At 37.0% G+C, this 19,370-nt stretch overlaps 1 protein-coding gene across 4 annotated transcripts in view; it reads right to left on the bottom strand.

The window, feature by feature from the left end:
- Nucleotides 1–19,370, bottom strand: part of TTC17 (tetratricopeptide repeat domain 17) — a 143,641-nt gene that overhangs the window by 59,627 nt on the left and 64,644 nt on the right. The gene's annotated exons all lie outside the window — the stretch shown is intronic.

The following is a 19,370-nucleotide window of genomic DNA, read 5'->3' as shown; positions in this document are numbered from 1 at the left end:
CATCTCCCTTACTGTGCCAAGAAAATGTAATGGACTCAAAACCTTTTCCAACTTAATGACTTTAGAGTAAGGGGACCACATGCTTAGAGAGTCATTTTCCATTTTCCACTTTTACACTATTATACATTGGAGGCTACCATATTTAACAAGACTATGTCAGAAATTGAGGATTCTTTGTTTTAAGAGTTTTAGCTCTCAAGAAATCGACAAACAACTTGGGGAGACAGTAAATACAAGACAGCAAAGAATACTTGTTCCAAATAAGTGCTTCAGAGAATAAGCTTTGAGTAGTTAGAACTCGAATTTTAAAGAATAGGCAGGACTTATAAAAGGGGAACTACATGAAATGGAAGAAATATTTTTTGAGTGCTTTATATTTTTTCCTCCACTTTATCCTCATAAAAACCATGTGCATCTTCATTTTAGAAATGAGGAAACCGATTCTCAGTGAAATAAAGTAACTTGCCTAAAGTCAAAAGTAAGTAGTAGATCTGAGATCTGGATCAGGTTTATCTTATTACAAGGCTTCTAGGCTTCCCCCCGCCGATCAGTAGGGAAGGCAGCATTCTAGGCAAGGAAGAATAATGTGTTGGGCAAAGCAACAGGCACAGAAATTCTCATTTGTGTTTGGGAGCAGTGAAAAGTACAACTTGTAAAAGACTGAATGTGGTGTGTGTGTGTGCCCACCCATGAAGGGCTAATGGGAAAGAGGCCATGAGCGTGTGTGTGTGTGTGTGTGTGTGTGTGTCCCCGCCCATGGAGGGCTAATGGGAAAGAAGCCATGAGCAATGGTAGTTGCTTTCTTTCTCCAGATTCTCCTGTGACAGGACAGAGGTTGTTAATTTGCCTCCACTTCTATTTTCACCATCTGGTATGTGTAGTTAAGTCAGGGGAGCTAAACATAAGAGCATTAAAATAAAACAGAATAATGACATCAACCAACTCTGCACACCCAATTGAGTATAATTTATTATGAAGAACATCACACTTCTCAGAGACAATTCTTAATTGGGATATAAATAAGCACGACTATTAAAAGCAGAGAGGAAATAATTATGACAATGATGCTGATTAAAGCATTCTTCACATTGACACACGTTGTGTAAAACATTATAAAAGCAAAGGACAAACATTTAAGACTGGAACCCAGTGAAACTCTGTGTTTTCTGAAGTTGATTTCCTCCCTCAACATTTGATTCTCTTCTGTTTCTCTCCCACCCTCTGCCCACAGTAAAAATTTAACTGGTCTCATCTTTTTAAACTTATGCAATACGAAAAAATATCTTGTAGGTAATTTATAAACTATTATGTGCACAAGGGACCCTGAAGCTAAATTACTCCTTCTGCATGACCTCAAACTCAGACATCTTGTGCAAGCCATGTGCATTCTAAGAATGTCTTGTCCTCAAATTCACGAAATTGGGGCCAACATCTCTCAGAGGGAGAGGAGAAGAAGAATCGGGAGGAGAACAGGAGGAATAAAAAAAGAGTAAGAGGTTTATGTTAGGGTATTTCTTGGAAGTAGGCATCAAAATGATCACATAAAAGCTACATGCTTTAAGAGTAGAATTGTGAATACTAACGTTCTTACGCTCAACTGTTAAAAACAGACCAGTTTGGCCAGGCGCGGTGGCTCACGCCTGTAATTCCAGCACTTTGGGAGGCCGAGGAAGGCGGATCACGAGGTCAAGAGATCGAGACCATCCTGGCCAACATGGTGAAACCCTGTCTCTACTAAAAATACAAAAATTAGCTGGGCATGGTGGCACATGCCGGTAGTCCCAGCTACTTGGGAGGCTGAGGCAGGAGAATCGCTTGAACCTGGGAGGCAGAGGTTGCAGTGAGCCGAGATTGCGCCACTGCACTCCAGCCTGGCGACAGAGCGAGATTCCATCTCCAACAAAACAAAACAAAACAAAACACCCAAAAAACCAACAAAAAAAACCAGACCGGTTTAGGGTTTTGATGTGATTTGCATATGTAGCTTGGCGATAGTTGAATTACCTAATTTTAAAAATTACTCCTTCCAGTTTCTAAGGGTAGGTGAAGTATTTCAGAAGAACTTAAAATTTCCATTCTTTAGACTACTGTATAGGTCTGCTCCAGCTCAAAGGAGAACTAAAAAAAGTTGCCTTTGTGGAAAAATATTGCCTGTTTTCCTGGCAGAGGTCGGAATGATGTTCTCATTAAAGAAACACAGGAAAATATTGGAGAAGGAAAAATGGAAAGATACCTGGAAAGTAGCAAGTCATCTTCTATGCATAAGACTTATTTTTTGCTGACACAAAAATGGGGAGATTCTATGACTTACACTAACCTTGAGAGGTATGAGTTTTCTTTAAAGGAACAACACTATTTAAACAAAATGCTTTAGGTAACGAGGTCCCAGGTGAAAATGGAAAACACTTTTCTGTGTTTAATGCTGTTACTTGCTTGCAAAGCATTTAGCATCTAATTCAAATCCTGGCAGTTCGGTTTTTCTTAGAAGTAAGAGACTCCAAGACTATCAACTAAGTATAAAACTCCAAAAAGGGTATTTCTGATTCTGGAACTACTATGAGATCCTAGTATATTAACATTCTTTTCTATGCTTAGAGTATCTCCTGCATAAATAGGGTTATTAATACTAACCTATCCTACAAGGGTGTTTGCAAAAACAACTACATATTTAATATACCTTGTCAAAGTAAAGTCTCCTGACGGGTAAAGTCACAATTTATCATGTGGCTAAACAGTTTTTCAAAGTATACTAAGTTCTCAGGATCTCCTATCTTCTCATCTTAATTGTTTACAAATTGCTAGAAGAGTATTTTCCACTTTCTAATTAGAGTTGGGTAACCACTTATTTGTTAAAAAGAATTCTTACCTTCTAAATCTCATATATTGGTAGAGATTCCTGGTTGGGTAACTTAGGATGCTTTTTGGTTAGTTATAATAAAGAAATGCCACAAATGAATTGAGAGGCATCAAAACTTTGTAAGAGCATTAGAGCAGTGGTTATGGGTACAGCCTGGCGCAAGACAAGTTACTTTACCTTTTTGTGAATCGTTTTCCTCATCTACAAAGTGAGTTTTTTGTTTTTGTCTTTTAAGAGATGGGGGTCTCACTATGTTGCCCAGGCTGGACTTGAACTGCTGGGCTCAAGTGATCTTCTTACTTCAGCCTCCTGGCGTGTGCCACTGCACTGGCTGCAAATTGAGCTTAATAATAATATCCATTTCATTAGGTTGTTGAGAATTACATGCAAAGAGCTAGACCATTGCGTAGCACATGGTAAGATGCTATTATTATTAGCCCTGACTCCCTGAAAAGCTGCACTGGAATAGTAAGTTATCCCAATGTAATCTTTTTAAAATAAGGCCTTTTAGTTATAGCCAACTCAGAATCTCTAGTATGAACAATTAACCTGCTATGAGAAGTTATCAGGGTATCCATCTCACGCCAGTTAGAATGGCAATCATTAAAAAGTCAGGAAACAACAGATGCTGGAGAGGATGTGGAGAAATAGGAACGCTTTTACACTGTTGGTGGGAGCGTAAATTAGTTCATCCACTGTGGAAGACAATGCGGTGATTCCTCAAGGATCTAGAACTAGAAATATCATTTGACCCAGCAATCCCATTACTGGGTATATACCCAAAGGATTATAAATCATTCTACTATAAAGACACATGCACATGTATGTTTACTGCAGTACTATTCACAACAGCAAAGACTTGGAACCAACCCAAATGCCCATCAATGATAGACTGGATTAAGAAAATGTGGCACATATACACCATGGAATACTATGCAGCCATAAAAAAGGATGAGTTCATAACCTTTGCAGGGACATGGATGAAGCTGGAAACCATCATTCTCAACAAACTAACACAGAAACAAAACCAAACACCACATGTTCTCACTCATAAGTGGGAGCTGAACAATGAGAACACATGGACACAGGAGGGGAACATCACACATCAGGGGGTGGTGGCTAGGGGAGAGACAGCATTAGGAGAAATACCTAATGTAGATGACGGGTTTATGAGTGCAGCAAACCACCGCTGCACATGTATACCTATGTAACAAACCTGTATGTTCTGCACATGTATCCCGGAACTTCAAGTATAATAATAATAATTAAAAAAAGAAGTTATCAGTGTATCTGCATAATTTCAACTTTGTGTGTGTGTGTGTGTGTGTGTGTGCACGCGTGTATGTAGGGGATGCTGGGGGCAGTATAGAGTCCATTTCTACCAATCTTTTAGAAGAAAGCAGCGATTAATTCAGATCAAACTCCTTAGCATATCTAAGCCCCAAAATATTTAGTACACTTAGAAATTAGTCTCACAGTAGGCTCTGTGCTCTCTAAAGGACATTTTAATAGACAGACTGCCTTACAATATGAAAATAGGCTATGGGTACCATGTTACCTATAGTCTTTTACTTCTTTGCTGTTCAACAACTCCTTCCCTCTAGTTTTTTTTGTTTGTTTGGAGCCAGAATTGCTCTGTCACCCAGGCTGGAGTGCAGTGGCATGATGTGGGCTCACTGCAACCTCTGCCTTCCAGGCTCAAGCCATCCTCCCACCTCAGCCTCTCGAGTAGCTGGGACTACAGGTGCACGCCACCACACCTGGCTAATTTTTGTAATTTTTGTAGAGACAGGGTTTCAGCATGTTGCCCAGACTGGTCTCAAACTGCTGAACTCAAGCAATCTGCCCTCTTTGGCCTCCCAAAGTGCTGGGATTATAGGCATGAGCCACTGTGCTCAGCCCCCTCTAGTTTGTTAATCTTGCTTCAGTCGAAGCTTCCCCAAACTTTTTGTTTTCATACAGTAAATATAAGTTATATTCCCATGCAATTTATTATAAAACTAATTTCTAAGACATAAATAATAAACTGATTTGTAATAGGAGCTATAATTCAAAATTTAAGGCAAAGATGTTAGAAAAGTAGTCTTTGTGAAACAGTGGAATATTCTAACGGTTTTCCTACCATCCCTGCTCCAACAGGCTTATATTATACTCTACAGTCTACTTTCTTCTGCCTTTCAGAAAGGTTACCCTACAGGAAGCGTTCTGATATATTCAATTAAAGTACCTATGTGGAAAATACAGACATCATCATCCTTTTAACAGATATGAGTGACTTTTTCTATAGCATTTTCTCCTTACCTTTCTACCCAACTGCACTCAAAATTATGCAGTTATAAAAGTGATTTCTTTTGGAAATAGGTAGCTCAGAAACACATGGTGACTGTTTCCTTTTATTATAATTTAAGCTACCTAATAACACTATTTCATATTTATCTCTAGGAAAATATAATCTGTCTTTTAGAAGAGGTAGTAAAATACCATGAAGTGAACAAAAATATATCTTTCAGTGGCTCACCACTGTTATACAAAATTACTTAAAAATATTGCCAGGAAGCTTTTACTACAGGTGACATGTGGGACTTTGGCACCACACAGAGTAACAGGTATAGCTGAGGGAAAAGGAGACCTTACTGGGAATAGATACCTTTATGATTTCCACCTCCAGAGGTTGTAACAGAGTCTAACAGACCTTTTACCAAGAGGAACACTTCCATGGTATAAATTCAAATCCTGCCTTGGCTGCAGCCTTACTGTACAAACTTGGGCAAATCAATTTACATTTCTGTGTCTAGGATTTTTTACTCTGAAATGGAGAAACAAACTACTGTCCTACTGTCAGAGGATTCTTGGGAAACGTCGTTAATGAAACCACTGCTAATATAAGCATACAGAACCTGAATCTGGGTGAAACCTAGGTTGCTGATGACTGTACCTGAGACAAATGAAGATGCCTCACCTCCTCTGCCCTGTCCTATCCTCTATTTGGGAAAGAAAAAAGAAATTATTTGAACAGAAATAATGGCTCCTTAGACTTGTTCTCATTCAGTAATTACTGCTGAATGAAATTCTTTGCAGAAGGTTTTAAAATAATGGTTATGTGCTGACTGACCTCAAAAGTACAATGGCAAAGAGAAAACAGACCATAGTGAAGACTAGAAATCAGCACTCTCTCCTGGTGAGGTGATTAAGTCAGACGAGTTTACAGGAAAAAAGAAAGAAAGAAAGAAAAGTATGTGATTCCCAAATATGAATGTGTATGTGTGTGTGTTTCCCTTTTACTACATATTCTGGAGTTAAATTCTGTCCTGGGAAATACTCTGTTCACACATGGTCACACCTGAAACTTGCTTTGCCCAAGAATTTAGAGCTGAATTGGTTTCTGCAGACCTATATGCCCCTGCATCCCATATGCCCTGCTGCCTTTTAGAGTAGAGAAAGGAGAACTGGCTATAAATCTGGCCTCTTGGTCTTGCCATGTGGCCTTCTCTTAAATGACTAAAGCACGGAAAGCAAAGTCAGCACCAGTTGAGACACAGATACCATGACATGTAGGCTGTGTTAGAAACTATTTTAATGAAGAATCCAGGCTTTCAGCAGTTATAAATGCTTCTAGAAAGGTAAATGATCAGATTACATATCTAAAGCAAATTTAAAATTCATTATAAGTTTACTATGAGACTTTTCCATGCAGAAATTATATTGAAAAAGAAAATTAACTGACATAGCTATTTTTTTTTTAATTTAAATCTCTGGCTTACTTCAGCCTAGGGAACTTTTCTTTAAGCAAGAATACTGGGGAAACAAATTCAACAGACTTCCTGAGACTGACTCATAGGTGTTAGTTTTCAATGAGGGTCAAGAGAGACACTAGTTTATAACTTTCATTAAAAACAGGAGGGACTGAAGGTGGGACAATACAGGCCACTTGTCAGACATGTTAGCTCCTACTGGACCAGTAAGACAATACAATTCCATTTTTCTTCCCCCTCTTACAGTGGGAACTGTAGACCTTAAAAGGAGATTTGTATCTACTTATGTATATTGAGGGGGGTTTCCTAGAAAGCACTCTGGGCAAACTTTGGGTGGATACAAGTTAATTTCTCATTATTACATTTAATACTTAGTTATCTGAGTAGTTCACACTTGAAATATCATCAGCTACTTTGCCATTAAAGAATATTCTATGTGCTAAATGTTGGGGGGAGGGTATGGAATGCTTGGTGAGCTGGGGTATGCAGATGAAAAAAGGATTGGTTTCTGTACTCAAGGAGCTAGGAGTCTTGTTAGAGAGTTGTATGATGTACACAGATAACTACCATGGCAAGTCACAGGAGCCAAAGGAGAGGCACAGTTAAATTGTCTGATTACACATTACTTATAATTAGGAGATCAAGTAAGGCATATGGTGGAAGTGGGTCTTGAAAGATGGGTAAAATTGGTACTTTTATGTGTATGTGTTGTGGGAAAGAGCTGGAGAGTTATGGGATAGAGCTGCAGAAAGCAATGAGTGCTAACTCATCAAACTAGCAAAGCAGGATGTATGTAGTCAAGAAAATTAACTACCCGCAATAGCATCATCATTTGGTACCAAGATTTGGTACAATTTCCACGGATTCTGCAAAAGGCAGATGTTACAAAGTTCTTACAGTCAGTGACCTTAAAATACAACATATCTTTCTGATTCAATCACACACTCTTACAGTGAGTCTGCTTCACTCAATTCTTAAACTCAGAACAAGCATACAAACAGTCGGAGGGGGCTTAGATTTCCTGGCTACCCACAACCGTTAGTGTTTACCATCTGCCTCTCCTTTTTCCTGCTACAAGTGGTCACCTGCTGACACACAGGAAAGTGATCGAGTAGGAAAACCAACAGACTTGGTTTACGTAGTAAGTATGATATTTAGGCCAACCAAATGTCCTTTGCATTGGTATAGGTAGTATGATATTTAAACCAAAGTTTAAAATATGGTATTGGTATTTAAAACTTACTAGCAAACTAGACTTGGTTTAGGTAGTAAGTATGATATTTAAACTTACCACTGGTATAGGTAGTAAATATAATATTTAAACCAACAGACCTTGTACATTACACAACTCTCTAACAAGACTCTCCTAGCTCCTTGAGAGCAGAAACCAATCTTTAATTATGCCCAGCACTTTTTGGGCTTATCAGGCTTGTCTTTTTTCCCTAGAGCAAGGATACAGAGCAAGGCTGAGGCTAATGAAGTTATAAAGGCTATTTTGTCTTTTTTTCTCCTCAAATTAAGTGAATTACAAGGACAGTATCTTGAAATGAGAACTCAAGATCCTAGTTATTCCATAATTGATCAAGATTTGAGTGTAGTAATACCTCATAGGTCCTAGATAGAAGGAAAAAGATCAAGCACTAGGAAATGTCCTTTGCATTGGTAGAGGTAGCAAGTATGATATTCAAACCAAAGTTTAAAAAATCCCGCTGAAGTTCCTCTATCAAACAATGTTATGAGCAGAGACTTGTGGATGGATCTCAGTAATAAAGTTTCCTAATACCCTGATTGCAGATCCTGCCTCAAGGGTATGGAATTAAGATAGGCACTTTAATTTGAACATATCTACTTACACATAAGTAAATATGGCCAATGCATGACCAAGGGGAAAGTGAAAAGCACATGATGATATCATGTATTTTTGTTACATATTGTTTCCTCTTGCTTTATGCCACCAAATGAAAGTCACCTGGGGCACTCACCTCAGTGGCCACTTTGCAGGTAATAACATGGTTTTCAGGATCTTACTCAGTCTCTCCCAACTTTCAACATTTATGGCTTTTAGCCAGTGTACTGTGAGAGGGGTGGTGAATTGATTATTTATTTGTTCATATTAGGTTTTTCTCTAGCTGTATTTCTCATCATCAAGTGAAATAGGGCTTTATTATTACAGAGGTGCAGCAGGAATCAGAAAACTTGCTTGACAGCAGTACCCGCTCAGCTGCTACGGACCTCTAGCTCTTTTTCCTGAAATGTACTTATTGTGCTTATTATTTTCCATAATCATCTCACTGTATATTTGTGACCTGACTGGGTTATTAACAAAGCCTGACAGCTAAAGAGGTTTAAAGGATGGCAAAATTTGAATGACAAATTTAGGTTTGTTCCTATAAAAGGCAACTAAACGGGAAGACAAATCCAAAGCTATGGCCTTTTCAATATCTGTGAAATGTGATTTAAATTTCTCCTGCATCTTTGAGATAATAATTAAATATACTTTGCTGGTTAGTAACAGATTACTGAGATTTTCCTGGCCAAAGAGTGGCTCAGTATGAAATAAATTCAACCACTAGTAATAAATACTAACAATGAAAGAAAAAAGGGGGAGAAAAACCCAAACAGCATACACATGTACACATATATATGGCAGACATCCTCAGTCTTATGTGTTTTAAAATCTCACGAATGTTCTTTTCTAATGATTACCAGACTTGCTGCTTTATATCCATCAGGCCATGGAACTGAGTAGAGATCATCCAATGATTAAATATGAAAAGGGGTTTACATAGTTGGTGCTGTTTTAAAAAAATAGTCTAAAACTAGGAACTCATTTCAACGGTCTCAAAGCAAACATAATTTTCTGAGGCACAAATCACTTAGAAATTTTTAAAAAAGCCCACTCTACCAACGAAGAATAGGTTGTGTATTTTGCCAATTAGAATAATTTTTTTAAAATTACTTTTTTCAAGAGACAGGTGTCCCATCATGTTTCCCAGGTTTAAGGGCAGTGGTGTGATCAGGGTGCACCCTAGCTTCGTAGTCCTGGTCTCCAGTGATCCTCCCACCTCAGCTTTCTAAGTAGCTGGGACTACCATGCACACCACCAAGCCCAGCTAGAATCATCTTTCTGAATGGAGAAGAGTTGTATAAATGCTTGCTATCTAAGATGGCAAAGCTTAACATTACATAAACTGAAATGTCTCCAAAACATCTAGAATGATGAATGAAAACTCAAGATTTAGACAACATGCAATGAACTTGCCTAACTCACTACACACAAGTGTATATGACAAGAAGTCAGCCCCCTTCAGTTCCTGTAAGGAGAATGAAATACAATTGCAGCAACAAACCATATTAAAAATACCTTGTTAAATGACTAGGGGGAACTATATAAAACAGACCCCCTCTTGCTTACAGGGCTTAGACTATCCTTCTGAGAAATGCCCTATTTCTTCAATTGCCCATCAAGGTTTTCTACTATTTTATTAAAAATACACAATTAACTTTTCATGTTTCTTTTTTTAGATGGAGTCTCTCTTGCCCAGGCTGGAGTACGATGATGCAATCTCAGTTCACTGCAACCTCCACCTCCCGGGTTCAAGCAATTCTCCTGCCTCAGCCTTCCCAGTAGCTGGGATTACAGGCATGCACCACCACACCCAGCTGATTTTTGTATTTTTAGTAGAGATGGGGTTTCGCCATGTTGGTCAGGTTGGTCTTGAACTCCTGACCTCAGGTGATCCGCCTGCCTCGGCCTCCCAAAGTGCTGGGGTTACAGGCGTGAAGCCACCATGCCCAGCCACCTTTTCATGTTTCTAACAAATGAAGTTTTTAAAGAAAGCTTTCCTCATTTGTGTTCTATTATTATTACATGTTTTTTAAAGAATGATTCTTGGCCGGGCACAGTGGCTCACACCTATAATCCCAGCACTTTGGAAGGCTGAGGCAGGTGGATCACCTGAGGTCAGGAGTTTGAGACCAGTCTGGCCAACATGGCGAAACCCCGTCTCTACCAAAAATACAAAAAATTAGCCAGGTATGGTGGTGGGCACCTGTATTTCCAGCTACTGGGGTGGCTGAGGCAAGATAATTGCTTGAACCAGGGAGGCGGAGATGGCAGTGAGCCGAGACAGAGCCACTGCACTCTAGCCTGGGCGACAAGAGCGAGCGAGACTCCGCCTCAGAAAAAAAAAAAAAAAAAGGAAAAAGAATGCTTATTGGTTTCATCTCCTACTTGCTTTAAAGTTATTTTAGTCACTAAGTAACAGGATAAAATGAGCTATATTTTAGGAACTATATCTAATAGCTCTAAAAGTAATTCAATTATATATAGAGAGCTCACTTTAATACTTTCATTATTCTAAAATTTATTAATGTTGTTTTAGTGTAGCTATTTCCTCATTTTATAGAAAATGCTTTTGATAAAATGAAGTCACCAATGATTTCTAAACTGTTAAACCCAGAGCTTCCCACAGTTTATTCATTTACCAATTACTATCATGATTTTTCCATAGCTAGCAGTATCATGACTTAACATAATGTTTTTCTTTAATGAATCTAAAGTCTAATCTTACACTAATTTAGGTTAAAAGGGAAAATCATTACCATTTTTCATAAATCACAGGTTTTATGTACCAGCTAAATATATTTTCTAAGGCCCATCAAAATAAACCACAAATATTAAAATTAAAATACCAACTAAAAGCTTGCAAATGAATCAATTCAGGACACACTACTATTGTCCTCTTTGTCCCTCTCAAACTCTCTGTTTTCTAAACTTCATGACCCTGCTCTTCCAGTGCCTCTATTTACGCACTCTTTCACTGACTCTGTTCCTTAAATGTTAGTATTTTCTAAGATTCCATTCTTGGCGTTTTCTTCACATCCTGCACATTCTGAGGGAATCAGAGGCATCTCCAAATGAACATGTCTATCACTGAACTTGCTATTCCCAGCACATCAATGCATAGATGATTTCTCCTCTGTATTCCCATTCTTAACAACATTGACGTCTATCCAGTTACCAAAGTTAGAAACCTCTCTAGTTAATTCGCATTCTGAGACAACTGTTTTCAGCCTTTCCTCTCTCATCAAATCTCCAACATTCTCTGTACCTCTTCACACTCTCATCTGACAAGTCACCTAATATGTTGCTGAGAAGCCTTCTATGCTTCTCTATGCTGCAGGGCCTTCTATTTTTAGAATAACAAAAACAAATACCTTCAACCCCACAGGCCCCTCCAGCTATATCCCATTTTCCTGCTCTTCACTATAGCAAAACTTAAGAGTTGCTTGCCATCCTCACTTCCTCACCTCCTTCAAAACCGATTTCACACAAGCTTTTACAAGATTACCAACAATCTCCAAGTTACTAAATCCAGTGGTTCATTCTCTGCCCACATCCAGCTCAATCTCTCAGCATATAGCATGCTGGTACAATAATAATGATATGCTTGATAACCCCTTAAAACATTTTCTTCACTTGGCTTGTGGGATAAAATACTTCAATGGTTTTTCTACTAGCTTACTGGCTACTCCTTTATTGCTCTTTTTCTTCCTGACCTTTAAATGTTGGCTAGAATACCCTAGTAACTGATTTTTGACCCATTTTCCTTTTTATAGTAATTATTGAGGTAATTTCATCCAAGCTAATGACTTAAAAAATACATACGTCCATGACCCATAAATTATTATCTCTAGCCTGGTCTCTTCCCCATCATTGTAACACTCATGTATCCAACTACCTATTCAACATCTCTACTTGAACACTTAATAGGCAACTCAAATTTAACATGTCCAAAACCAAACTTGTTTTTCTCCCCAAATCTGCTCCTTTCTCAGACCTGAGTATCTCATTAAATAGCACCACTATTTACCTGATTGCTCAGGTTCCAAATTTAAGAGTCACCCTTGACCTCTCTTTCTTTCATTTCCCATATCCCTTTCTAGGAGTGTCTTTTTGGTTCTACCTTCAAAATATATTCCAAATAGGATCATTTCTCACTTTCTCCCTGTCCACCCCAGTGGTACAGGCCAATATCATCTCTCACTGATATTTCTGCAATAGCATCCTAACAGGTCTTCATGCTTCTGCTCTTACCCCACTAGTCTATTCTCAACAGAGCAACCAGAGGAATTATGTTAAGATGTAAATCAGTTCATTTCACTCTTGTGTTCAAAATCTTCCAAGTCAGCAGTCCCCAACCTTTTTGTCACCAGGGGCTGCTTTCGTAGAAGACAACTTTTCCAAAGACTGGGGGGTGGGTGGGGATGGGGTTTTGGCATAATTCGAGCACATTACATGTTTTGTGCACTTCGTTATTACATTATAACATATGATGAAATTATTATACAACTCACCACAATGTAGAATCAGTGGGAGCCCTGAGCTTATTTTCCTGCAACTAAATGGTCCCATCTGGGTGTGATGGGAGACAGTGACAGATCATCAGGCTTTAGATTCTCATAAGGATCGTGTAACCTAGATCCCGTGCATGCATAGTTTACAATAGGTTCATGCTCCTATGAGAATGTAATGCCACCACTGATCTGACAGAAGGTGGAGCTCAGGCAGTAATGCGAGTGATGGGGACTGACTGTAAACGCAGGTGAAGCTTTGCTTGCTGGCCCACCACTCACCTCCTGCTGTGTTGCCCAGTTCCTAGTCTTACATCTTTCTCTTAGATGAAAAGCCCACATTATTAGAATGGTCTGCAAGGTATCAAAAAAGTGGCTCTATCCTCCACCATATTTATCTCTGCTTTCATCTCCTACATCTCCACCACAGATGGAAAGCCCTCCTTGCTATTCCTAACATGAACATTTGCAATGCTATTCTCTCTGCCTGAAATGCTTTTATGCTGTATATCTGCATGGCTTAGAACCTCCATCCTTCCTCAAGTCTATGTTCAAATGTCACTTTCTCAGTGGGGCCTCCCTTAATGACCCCAACCCCCTGAGCACTCACTTTCTAATTAAATGATTATGTTTATTATCTATTCTCTGTTTCCCTCTACTAGAATGTAGCTCTGTAAGAGCTGGAGGTATTTTCTGTTTGGTTTCCAATTCCTAGAATAGTGACTGGCATATAGTAGATAAGTGTTCATTGAATGAATGAATGAATGAAGAATAAACCACACCCAGTTTTCTTTGGTTGAAAGAAAACAAATTGTTGCTTTAGAAGATTATATCCTCTATCAAATTTCATCTTTCTTAAGTATTATTTGGCAAGGCTAACAACCTATAATGACTGGATGAATAGCTGTGAACAGATCTCAGGCAAGGGCTAATAGGCTCATTCTTTAAAATAAAACATTTTTTTTTGGCATGCAGGACAAAAAATTCACATTAAAAACCAACAAATATTTATATATAATGTCTTTCAGAGGCTGAAGTATAAAACCATTGGTCATCAGAATCTGATAATACTGTCTCTAAGTTCTTATAAAAACCAAAAGTATCCCTTTTGTTCAAAAAAGCTAAATGCTGGAAATCCCAAAAGAAAAATACTGTCTACTAAGCTAATACTACAAAAGTACAGGCATAACATCTTCCATGTAAAATAGAAGGCTATGTGGCAATCTAATGATGCAAGATTCAGAAAAGATCAGGGTGATATGTTAAACTGAGAGACCATTTTAGGTATGCTCTTGGGGTTCATTATGACTGCACCCCATAATCTAGTTTACATCCATGTTTTATGTAGAAATGCATCTCTTTTGAGGGACGACATAAAAAGTGTAGTGATTATACCACTTTTATAAAATGTCCCAGGTATCTACAAATATGAATTCTTCCAATCTTTCAATCATGGCAGTGGAATAATTTATGATTGGCTGAAGGTAGAAGAATTATGCACAGGAACCACACTGGCCCTGGAAGACAGAGGACTCACTTTTTAGTTTCAGCTCTGCCAAAGACTGACTGTAATTTGAGTAAATCACAATCTTTGCTTGTAGGTTCATAAATACAAAAATTCTTTTTCCTATTCTCTCCTCTATCACATGTTAAATACATGTTAAAGATACATGTTAAAAAACTGTTTGTTAACCAAATAACTACAGCCCTTTTAAGTAAAGAAATATACAGATTTAGTCACATTACATACACAGAAGTACATCTGGTTTTGTTGCAGGATATACCTGCATCTCAGGATTTTAAAATCTGCAATATATCAACCAGTTTTAATTCTTTTTACAGAAATAAATGGAGGTGACCTAACTAGTAGCATATTTAAAATGCTGTTTAAGAGTCAGGTGCAGTGGTACACACCTGTAGTCTCAACTGTTTGGGAGGCTGAGATGGGAGGATTGCCTGAGTCAGGAGTTAGAAGCTATGGTGTGCTATGATAGAGTCTGTGAATAGCCACTGCACTCCAGCCTGGGCAACACAGTGAGACCCTGCCTCTAAAAAAAGTACTATTAAAATTGGGTCTATAAGAATATCTTTTTTTAAAAAGCAGATACCTTCACTAATTCTTATAAAAGAATGTAAAAGGATGTGATAAAGCAAAGATCCTTCATTGCAGGCAGTATATATGCTGGATAATCCACTGGAGGGCAGCAAAGTGCAGGATTTCTTTTTCTTCAACATCTGAACTCTGTAAAATTGCTTTAAGCTGCAAGTTACAAATCTACAAAAATTTAGGTTGAAGAACACAGACTAAAACTACAGGCAATGAAACAAGTTATAAAAGGAGATATTATTTACATAAATAGATGCTATAAATACAGAAACACTGTGAAGACAAGATAATCCATCTGCACATTGGAATAGACATTAAATCTCACATATATGATTTGAAAATTCTACTTTTTGCTCCAGAGACAAAACATATCAAATATGTATTAGACAGAGAAACTTGCAGACAATTACAGGAACACCTAAACATTAAAGTCTGAGTTCTTCTGCATAATATTTATTCATACTTTCTAAGGATCTGGGCCAATTTTTTTAAGTAGGCGTGTGCCTCAATTAATTAAGAAATGACCAGAGCTCAGAAATCTTGGGTTTAATGCTTAATTATATGCTGTAAACAGCGATGTTGCTGTTTGTGGCATAAAATTCTAATACATAGAACCTATTGGTTTTATGCTAATATAAGAAAAATAATAAATATAGACCATTAAAAATAAAGTAAAATCAAATGTATCAAAGATATAAGACAGCCTAGATTACTTTAGTAGTAGAAAATATCTTTGCTAGATGTAACTTTTTAATTTGCAGATTAGTATTTCAAAAATATTTTACGGTAATAAATGCTTGGAAAGTCCACTATCATGTTGTAATGCCACATCAATGTATTTCTGGACTTTTCTACAGATTCAATATTTAATCATTTTGCTCATATTGTTATTAAAAGTTATTTTCCATTTTTTAGAGAAGATAACCTTTACTGTTCCATAAAGTTTCATTCTGTGACATTTTTATTTTTTCCAATAAAAAAAGGCTGTTTTTTTTTAAGTGTTGAGCACTTCATAGACTTTGCTTATATTCAAAAGCATTATAAGTTTATTTAACAGATTCTGTTTTACTTTTAAAAGGATGAAGCTGTTATTGAAGAATAAGTTTGCTACAGTAACCAATTCAGTTCTGCTTAAGTTAAATAAAACTGTAAAATGACAAGCCTATAAATGTGGAAAACAGTAGGTATTTTAAAACTGCCCAAACAAGATGTTTAATCGAAACTGAAAGCACTAACTTTTACAGTCAATTCAAGAGTGGGCAAGTAAAAAAAATCAATGTATTAAGTTCTTCCTTCACAGCATCCTTGAAATGGTAGTGATATAAAACTACCTATAAAAGACCAGGATTTATGAAATTTTATTCAAAAGAGGGAGAGATGATGATGATAAACAGCTGCTATAAGAACACATGCATCTAACAAATGGCAGCCAATACATTGATTTGTAGGTTAATAAAAGTTTGAAAACATTGTCAGATAAATAATACTTCATTAATCAATACAGTTTTAGCTATAAAGTCTTTATAAGTACAAAAAAATTTTTTTAGCATAGTGATTGTGTATTTTTAAGTTGAACAAAACAGTATTTACAAGTGATAGAATACATTACCTGCATAGGCATTCCAAGAAACACAAATTAAAAATCTGCATTAAAAATTCCATGATTATATATGAAAAATAACAAAATACTTGCTAATGTTAAACTGCCCATCCTTTTACCACCAGGTCATACTATTTAAGACATTCTACTATATTATAGTTGCTGTAAAAATAATTGTTTATTTTTCTTTTTTGAGACGGAGTCTCGCTCTGTCACTCAGGCTGGATCGTGCAGTGGCACAATCTCAGCTCACTGCAACCTCTGCCTCCTGGGTTCAAGCCTGAACTTCAAGTCTGATTCTCCTGCCTCAGCCTCCCGAGTAGCTGGGATTACAGGCGCCCGCTATCACGCCCAGCTAATTATTGTATTTTTAGTAGAGATGGGGTTTCACCATGTTGGCCAGGCTGGTCTTGAACTCCTGACATCAGGTGATCCACCTACCTTGGTCTCCCAAAGTGCTGGGATTACAGGCATGAGCCACCATGCCTGGCCAACAATTATCATGAATTCTGTGACCCAGCCAGCAATTTCATGAATTCCATGACTATTACATGGAAAAAGAATCGTAAGCCTTGTCACTCTCTTGAAACCTCTATATTGTCATAATAAATACTTAAAACAGATGTCAGACAAGATAACTTATAAAACTTACTTCAATATTGCAAACATGAAAAAGGAAACGGCAAACAGAATCATCTGATTTCACTAAAGGTAAAGAAATCCTAATCATCCTTCAGAAGTTTTTTCTTTTTTTTTAATCAATTATTTAGCAAAGCTCAGAGATAACTGGAATAGATGCAACTGTTTAGATTTCAAGCATAAGAAGTTCCTGGTTTCTATAAAGGTGTTTGGCTTCTTTCAAGTTTTAGCTTTTCAAAGCTACAAGTCAGCAAAGTAACTATGAATGAATGGGATTACTCTGGAAATAAGTAACTCAAAATCATTGTCAAAGAAAAACACAATATTGAAATTGTTTCACTACTACTAATGAATTTTTAAACCTAGAAAATGCTATAGCATACATATCCATTAGGAGGTAACAGTATTTATTTAGGTATTAGCAAATGTTGGATTATTTTCTAATTCATATCAGAATGATTTTAAGTCTACCAGCAGTAATAGACTATTAGCTGTTCTTAGGTAAACTATGACATTTGAAAGATCACAGCATTCTGAGAAGATGCAGTAGAATTTTTAAAACAAGAAGACCACAGAATATATTCCAGGATTAAGTAACTTCTTCTGGTGGCCTTAGTGAGTTTGAGCAGACATTCTAACTAAATTTAGTAAATTCATTAATTACAATGTAAAAGGTGCTAAATATTTTTTATTGATGAGCTCCCTCTGAAAGAACTATTATTAAAAAAAATTGTGTTTCCCTGTCAAGTTATTTTCTTTTATTGTTATTATATTGGACCCAATAATATTCTCTGAATTCTCTGGACTATCAGATACTACAACTCTGAGAAAGATCTGTTCCAAGTTATTAGTTTCCTGGACCAGTTGAGGTTACATTCTGGGGAAAAAGTTCAAGACAACTGTATTCCCTCTTTTGACATGAGTGACATGTACTAAGAATATATTTCAAGAAACTGAAATACTAAATAAAAACATGTAAAATTAATGCTAAGGAGAAGACTTTTTAGAAAAGGGTCACTACATGTATACAGTGACAAAATGCTTCTTCTCAAAAACAGAAATAAATTTCAACAGAGTTGAGGGAGATGATAGTAAATTAAGAAAAGAGATTCTATTAATATAAAAAGCTCATTGAAAAAGTAAAATCCTTTTTATAAGGCTGTTCTTAGGTAACCCACAACATTTAAAAGACCACAGTGTTGCGAGAAGATGCAGTAGAATTAAAAACAAACAAACAAAAAAAGACCACAGCATATCTTCCAGGATTAAGAAGACAAAAATTCACAATTTGCACCTTTAAAGCTCTGAGAACCTTGTATTCACTATGAATTTCTAATGGCTTACTTTTAGCCAGTATCTACTATATGGTAAGAACAATGCAACTATTATGTATCCATAAATATAAAAAATTTAAAAATAAAAAAGAAAGTCATGGCAGAGCTGCAGCTCAAACATGAATCTGTAAGATTCTAGTGCTAGCCACTCCACTCTATTGCCTTGCTATACTGTTTTGGGCCTTTGACATTCATAAAAGAACTTTAATTCAGATTGTGACCAACACTGACCCACAACTGAGCTACAGAGGTATATTGCTGGGAGATTCTTGGTTTCTTCAGTAAATAATTGGGCTTTGATATTTAAAACGCAAGCACTACTTACCGTCTGTCACTCTATTAAAATTGTAAGGCAGTCTGGTATAGCGAATCAACAAAACCACTTTCTGGTCCCAAATCTACTAATAATTATTGATGTCTTTTACACAAGTCACATAAATAAGTGGATGTCAGGATTTTGTTTTTAAATATCAAAAGTGAAGGAGCTGAACTAATATCCATCTGATTAAATATTTTAACCTAATTTGAATATTAATAAAGCACCCACTGTGCACTCTACAATGGCTAGATACTGAGGATCCACACGTATGTAAACTGCACCCATCCCAATTCAAGGCACAGAGTTAAAATTCATGATTTTATTTTTTCTTATAGTGAAGGTTAAACAGAGAACCAAATATCATGTGATTCTTAGAAAGAAGGTTCTAATAACGAAAGTGCAACA

Source organism: Pan paniscus, chromosome 9 (assembly GCF_029289425.2).
Source record: "Pan paniscus chromosome 9, NHGRI_mPanPan1-v2.0_pri, whole genome shotgun sequence".
NCBI lineage: Eukaryota > Metazoa > Chordata > Mammalia > Primates > Hominidae > Pan > Pan paniscus.
Note: the sequence above shows the minus strand (reverse complement) of the source record. Positions and strands in the feature narration are given on the sequence as shown.